This window comes from Phyllostomus hastatus, unplaced genomic scaffold (assembly GCF_019186645.2).
Source record: "Phyllostomus hastatus isolate PE091 unplaced genomic scaffold, TTU_PhHast_1.1 phas_contig_58, whole genome shotgun sequence".
Taxonomy (NCBI): Eukaryota; Metazoa; Chordata; class Mammalia; order Chiroptera; family Phyllostomidae; genus Phyllostomus; species Phyllostomus hastatus.
The window spans coordinates 48,680,859-48,688,805 of record NW_025333916.1 but is presented as its reverse complement, the minus strand read 5'-3'; the positions used below and the strand labels follow the sequence as shown (position 1 = coordinate 48,688,805).

The following is a 7,947-nucleotide window of genomic DNA, read 5'->3' as shown; positions in this document are numbered from 1 at the left end:
AAATTATGGTGCAATAAAAATAACTGAGATCATCAATCTTCTGAAAGACTGAGACCCACAGGGAAATCTATTGGTATTGAGGTCTAACCTTTGTGCCTGAACAGTGGCTTTGTGTGCGTTGCTTAGTTCTATCTGAGGGAAGTTCAAGTCCAGAGATGCAAATAAACCTTCCTTCATCTCTTCTTAGATCATGAAATAATCTATTGTTCAAAAATAATCTTCTATGAACTTGCTGCTGTGAGAGTGTTTCTGTTAACAAACAAAAGAAAAGGTAGAAAGAATAAGGCAGGCAGCCACTGGCAAACATTGCTAATTTAAAAACCATTTTAGTTAGTCTGAATGTGTTGCAACCATTTTAAACTGAATTTTGCATTTACTTTCTGAAGATGATTCACATTATGTATGATTGCTTGGGGCATATTTCTGTTCCTGGAATTTCCCAGAATATTCAAAATACAAAACAGTATTTATAGTATACAAAGAAGGCCGACTTTAGTAGGCCTTTATAAAAATATAGTAAATTTATAAAAAGTGGTTTATTAAAATGGGATCTCATCAAAATAAAAAGCTTCTGCACAGCTAAAGAAAACAGCATTAAAATGAGAAGAGAACCAACCGCATGGGAAAATATAGTTGTCAATGATACCTCAGACAAGGGTTTGATCTCCAAAATATGTAAAGATCTCACATGATTCCACTAGCAACCCAATTAAAAAATGGACAAAGGACTTGAAAGACACTTCTCCAAGGAGGACATACAGAGAGTCCAGAGACATATGAAAGGATGCTCAGTATCGCTAGCCACCAGAGAGATGCAAATTAAAACCACAATGAGATACCACTTCACACCAGTCAGAATGGCCATCATAAACAAAGCAACAAACAAACAAATGTTGGAGAGGTTGTGGAGAAAAGGGATCCCTAGTGCACTGTTGGTGGGATTGCAGACTTGGGCAACCACTGTGGAAAATAGTATGGAATTTCCTCAGAAAAATTAAAAATGGAAATGCCTTTTGACCCAGCAATTCCATGACTAGGATTATATCTTAAGAACCTTGAAACACCAATCCAAAAGAGCTTATGCACCCCAATGTTTGTAGCAGCACAACTTACAATAGCCAAGTGTTGGAAGCAACCTAGGTGCCCATCAGTAAATGAATGGATCAAAAAACTGTGGTACATCTACACAATGGAATTCTATGCAGCAGAAAAAAAGAAGGAACTCCTACCCTTTGTGACAGCATGGATGGAACTGGAGAGCATTATGCTAAGTGAAATAAACTGGATGATGAACTACAAATACCATATGATGTCACCATTAACAGGAACCTAATCAACAAAACAAACAAGCAAACAAAGTATAGCCAAAGACATTGAAATTGAGAACAGGCTGATGGTGATCAGAAGGGAGAGGGGAGAGGATAAAGGGGGAAAAATATGAAGGGTTTACAGGAACAGTTATAAGGGACATATGGACAACAACAAGGAGGGGTGAAAATGGGGGTGGGAGGCAGGGAGGGCTGGTGTGGTGGGAAGGGGTGGGAGGAAAAGGCCCAAAACTGTGCTTGAAAAACAATTAAAATGTTTTATTATATCATGATTGAAAATGACACATTAATCTCAAACTCTAAGGTCCATTCACCTCATTCACAAAAATTCATGGTTATTTGTTGTCAGTTGATGTGAAAATTTACAATTGCTTCTCTTCTTTTTAGTGATCTGGGCTGGCTTTTCTTTCTTGTTGACTTACTAATTATAGTTGCTATAGGTGAATTAGTCTTGGTGAGCTTCTCATATACCTAGCTGGCTGGAAAAACAAACAAGAAAGTAAAATAACAAAACACCTTCTTATGTTCAAAGCAATTGAATAGAAACACTTTTCTGTAGCAATGACAAGAATCTTTCTACCAAAATCTTCCTCTTTCTAATACTGAGTTGTAGCTTGAAATTTAATATTGAGGCAAAAACTACACTTCCCAGTTTCCTCTCAGTGAAATCATATGGGCGAGCACATGATTAATTCTCCTCAATAGAAAGTGAATAGAATGCACATGTGCTCTTTGCGGACCAAGGCTTTTAAGTCTTTCATCATCTCTTTTAAGTCATCCAGTGAAAGTTATATCCTAATGGATGGGTGAGCTATAAGACAAAGAGAACTAGAATTCTTGAAAAATCACACAGAAGAGACTGGTCCCATCAGCCTGACTATTCACTAAGAGTTGTTTCAGGACAAAGACTGTTTTATTCTGCTGAACCATTACATTTGGATTGAATTATCACTGCATCCTTCCCTATCCTCACTAATATATCCCTTCTGCTTCTGAGAATGAAGGCTGCTTAACTTTTCCAAAGATCTTAAAGTCTACACAACTATCCAGAGGCTTTTGTATATTGACTTACTTTCCAAATGAGTGCACACACTTTGTGGGCATTTGAAAATGTAGCAGGTTCAGGGGATAGGGTAGGGGAGTCTTATAACTATTGGCACACAGAGGAAATCTTCTTACTGGATTGGTGAATAATGACATTAATAAGGCACTTGAATGTTTAATGATAGTAACACATCTTAAGTAGAGATATATTCCCTTGAATTTAGCAAATATTATTTTCTGTGCCCATAAACATTCACTGAAGTGTTTGATGAGACCACACATCCTGCTTTCCTCTTTCAGACACTAAAAGCTGTTTCATGGAACAAGTATTTGAGATGGAAATGAATAGGTAGAAAATAAAACTATAATGTAAATCCAAACTCATAGTTGAATAGTTGACAGCTGCATGTCTGAGGGAAAAATAGTCAATATTTCCTGTGATGTTAGATTGAGATGGGATTAAAATACAGCTGGATTTCATCTGATGCTTCTCAACAGGACACACTTCCCTCAGACTGAAAGAAGAATCTAGATGAGTTTGAAGTATTAAACAATTTATCAATCATAAATTTTATTCAATTTTTCTGAATATAAAGATTGGTAATATTCATGCACCTAAGCTAACATTTCAGAAATAAGTAATGCATTTTTAAATACATTTTACAATAGGTCAATTTTGATTGTATATGACTATAAGATTATATCTCTGAGATTCCACCAAAACAATGTATATAATTCATATTCTTACAAGATGAGTTGGCTGCCTTAAGAGTATTAAAAAAGATAAGACCATGCCCCAGTGAGTTCATAAACTGTGATTTTGAAAAATATTACAGCCACTCATGGTTTATTCTAGATACATTATAATTGCATTCAGCTTTGTACTTAACAATATGATTTAAAATATTACCCAAAAGAAATAAGAATTCATATATGTTGCATACCCCATCAAATTGTTAACTACCTTCTCATTAGCATCAAATAAATCTACATGATTCAAATAAGAGAAAGAGATTCTTAATTAACCAAAAACTCGAGGAACTCAGACTCTCAGCCTGTGAATGTTGTGAAAGCTAACAACAGTGATCACTTTGATATCCCTCGCTCTAAGGACAAAGACTGGAATTTTGCCTGGCCCTGCTCATCTGGGGCACATAAATTTTGTCTGTTTGAATCTTACTTTCTGCCAGACCTTAGTTCAATAATCACTTTCTCAGGAAAGCCTACACTGGCTTCCATACCTAAGGAAGAGGAGGTTAAAAAAAGGAGAAGGAGAAGAGGAACAAAAGTCTTTTTTTTTTAGATTTTATTTATTTACTTTTAGAGAGGGAAGGGAGAGAGAGAGAGAGAGAGAGAGAGAGAGAGAGAGAGAGAGAGAGAGAGAAGAGAAACATCAATGTGCAGTTGCTGGGGGCCGTGGTGTGCAACCCAGGCATGTGCCCTGACAGGGAATCGAACCTGTGACACTTTGGTTCACAGCCCGTGCTCAATCCACTGAGCTATGCCAGCCAGGGCTGGAACAAAGTCTTAAGGATGATGTAAATAAATTATGGAATCTGAAGGATGTTTAGCAATGCTGCTGAATATGAAATCAATATATACTAATTTTATTCTTCAGCACTATGCAATTAAAATGTAACAATTTAAAATTACCATCATATTAAAATATTGATGATTAAATTTAGCAAAAAATATTCAAACATGTGCTGTGTTTTAACTTCTAAGAAATGTTGAAGAACATATACATAAATGATCTTTTATTACCCATAAATTATCCATAAATTGACTCAATATTGTTAAGATGACCATCCTTTCCAAAGGGATCTATAAATTCAGTGGAATCTCAATAAAAATTTCCCATTTTTTAAAATTGAAAAACTGCTACTAAAATGGATTTAGACACTCTAGAACCTAGACTACCCCAGCCAATAACTAATAAGAACAATATTTGCTGACTTTCACTACAGTACTTATACTTTCAGACACAATAATCAATGACACATGGCTCTAGCCTTAAAATTTACAGACATACCAACTAAATGTAATAGAAAGCTCAAAAAATAGACACAGTTTATATGGTCATTTACTTTTCAACAAAGATGTGAAAGCAATCTCAATCAAGAAAGAAAAGTTTTTCTAATGTATAACACTGTAACAAGTGGATCCATAAAGGAAAAAAATCAAACCATATGCAAAAAAGTAAGTTGAGATAGATAATAGACCTAAACACTAAAACAAAAACAAAACAATGAAATCACATAAGTTTTAGAAGAATACAGGTGAGATTATGATATAAATGTAGGTACTTTGGAAAGTGTAAATGAAGTAATGACTGTAAAAGACAATGTACAAGTGATAAATTAGATGTTATTGAAATAAACAATTTTGGCTATCAAAAGATGTTATCAAGGGATTAATTTGTGTAAATCATGTTGAACAAAAATAGTATAAAAGGTGCATAACTTCTTTTTTTAAGATTTTATTTATTTATTTTTAGAGAGGGAAGGGAGGGAGAAAGACAGAGAGAAACATCAATGTGCGCTTGCTGGGGGCCGTGATCTGCAACCCAGGCATGTGCCCTGACTGGGAATCAAAACTACGATGCTTTGGTTCGCAGCCCGTACTCAATTCACTGAGCTACTCCAGCCAGGGCTGGTGTATAACTTCTTAAAGTGAATAACAAAAAGATAATTCAATTAAAATGAGCAAACATTGTCAACAAAGACAACAAAAGAATCTATACATATGGTGATAAAATTCATAAAAATATGATCAACCACATTAGTAATCAAGAAAATGCAAATTAAATCTCCAATGGGCTTTCACTACAAAGAAACTAAAACCATGGGAGAACTCTGTCCCGAGGAGCTCTCCCGCTGCTGCAGATGAGAATGAGTTGTCCTGGACACAATCTTGTTGTTCCGGTGGGAAAGCGGGTGATGAATCCCCTAGTGAGGAACGCCCACAAGGCCTGCCCTCACAGGGCTGCAGTCTCTGAAACCACACGGAGTGGTCCCCTATGTGTCCCCCTTGTCTGTTTGTTATGGTGGACATGGTGGTAAGTCCAATGATGCCTGCTACTTGCTTTTCATATATACGATCCCTGGAAAACAATTTGCAATACATTTCAAATCACAAAAGACCACAATGATTAGGAAGCATCCTATAGTCCCCATGACCCAGACATGTAAATTAAACCCTTGAAACCAAGTCCTTGAACTGAGCCATTGTAAGTTGTCATGCAGGGTCTGAAAGACCTCCTGCTAAGTGAGGTGCTTAATGTCCTGTAGTTGTTGATGTAGCCCAAGCTGTAGTTGATCAATTTATCCCTTGAGATTGGAGGAAAAGGCCCTTTGCAAGTGATGTCGGACCTCCTTCCACAAGTGCTGACTGGAGTTCCACTTTAGGCGGCTAACACACAACTTAGAGAAGCTGGGATCACAAGTGAGTTGTTGGCAAGTGACAAAAGCATTCCGTTATCTGTACTATTTCCTTCTGGATCGAGGGAGTCCTGTGGAACAGAGGTGTGTTGCAGAGTGGAGTAACATTTTCTATGATATAGTTTCACCCTCTTTGCCAGCAGCTCCAGGAGTCCTTCTGAAGAGAAAACACAAGCATATCCTCTTCCCCAAGCCAGTAAATCAACATGTCCTTTGTGGTTGGTAGGGAGGAAAAGCTATTCAGTGATTTCAAATTTGGGGGTTAACTATCTACTTTGAATTGCTTGATTGACAAGACTTAGCTCAGCTCAAGTGAACAGGGAGAGACACCTCAGTGAGGTTAATTTGGCATCTCTTTTAAAGTAGCAAATAAATTAGTAAACTGGTGTTGCCAAAGTTTTAATTAGAAATTTCAAACCCTGTGGAGTTATGCAGTAGCCATTAGCTATGGCCCTTAGCTTCCCCATTACTTTCTCCCACTCTTTCTCCTATCTAGCCCCAGAGGTCCAACTGAGATCCCATCTGAAGATCAAGGGTTTAAGTCCCTGTTTGGGCACCAGATGTGGGAGAACTCCTTCCCAAGGAACTCTCCCGGCCTCTGCGCATGAGAATAAGTTGTCCTGAACACAATCTTGTTGTTCTGGTGGGAAAGGGGTTGGCGATTCCTTCTAGTGGGGAATGCCCCAAGCCCTTCTCTGAAACAGCTTTTATTAGGATCAGAATGTGCAGAATAGGATACATATATTGCTTATCAATCAACATCCAAAAGGCTACAGTTGTAGAAAACAAATATTATCTTATAGATAACAATGGAAGAAACACAGAGATTTGTCATAGGTCAGAGTCTGTGAGACATGCTGATGCCAGATGGTTGTGAAGGTGTATTTCGTGATGCAAGGAGTTCTCTCCTTATGCTTTGAACTTAATCATCTGGTTTATTTTTTAAGATGTGACTCTTTTTTAATTTAATTTATTTATTTTTAGAGATAGAAGGGAGGGAGAAAGAAAGAGAGAGGGAGACATCAATGTGTGGTTGCTGGGGACCACGGCCTGCAACCCAGGCATGTGCCCTGACTGGGAATCGAACCTACGATGCTTTGGTTCGCAGCCCATACTCAATCCACTGAGCTATGTCAGCCAGGGCTAATCATCTGGTTTATATCAACATACAAATCAAAGCAAGCTTCAAAGGATACAATGTATACGTCAAGCCTCATTTCCCAGGGGAGTCCTTGGTGTTAGTGTTGGGTCATGGCTGCAGCCTGTGTTTCCTGGTTTTCCAGGGAGACTTACTGACCTCTCTCAAAGCCTGCTCTCCTGGGGCTACAGTCTCCAATCCCACGCAGAGTGGTCCCGCACAAAACTCCATTCACAATAACATCATAAACAATACAATACTTAGGGATAGCTTTAACAAAAATGTGAAAGATCTATACAATAAAAACTACAATAGTAAACTGATAAGAACAGATACTACACTTGATTAAAGCCAAAAGGCCAAGAAATTTTTTATTGTATGTATCTCCACAAGCAAAGGAAACAAACAAAAAAGAAACAAAGGGGACTTTATCAAACTAAAAAGATTTTACACAGTAAAGGAAATCACCAACAAAATAAAAAGACAACCCACAGAATGGGAGAACATATTCACCAATACATCTGATAAAAGGTTAATATCCAAAATGTATAAAGTCCTTACAAAACTCAACAGCAGAAAAAGCAACAACTCAGTTAAAAAATGGGCAAAGGGTCTGAATAAACACTTCTCCAAACACAGGCATACAGCTGGCCAATAGACATATGAAAAGGTGATCTATATCACTAAATACACAGAGAAATGTAAACAAAGACAACAATGAGACACCATCTCACACCTGTCAGATTGGCCATCATCAATAAATCAACAAACAAGTGCTGGCAAGGATGTGGAGAAAGGGAACCTTAGTGCACTGTTGGTGGGAATGCAAACTGCTGGAACCACTGTGGAAAGCAGTATGAAGATGCCTCAAAAAATTTAAAATGAATCTGCCTTTTGACCCAGCAATCCCATTTCTGGGAATATATCTGAAGGAATCCAAAACACTAATTCGAAAGAACATAAGCACCCCCATGTTCATTGCAGCATTATTTACAAT

General features: G+C 37.5%; 1 non-coding gene across 1 annotated transcript; it reads right to left on the bottom strand.

The window, feature by feature from the left end:
* Positions 1-7,130: 7,130 nt before the first annotated feature.
* Positions 7,131-7,321, bottom strand: LOC123825055. Its single transcript, XR_006786831.1, has one exon. It is a non-coding gene; the product is annotated as a U2 spliceosomal RNA (small nuclear RNA).
* Between the last annotated feature and the right edge of the window lie 626 nt (positions 7,322-7,947).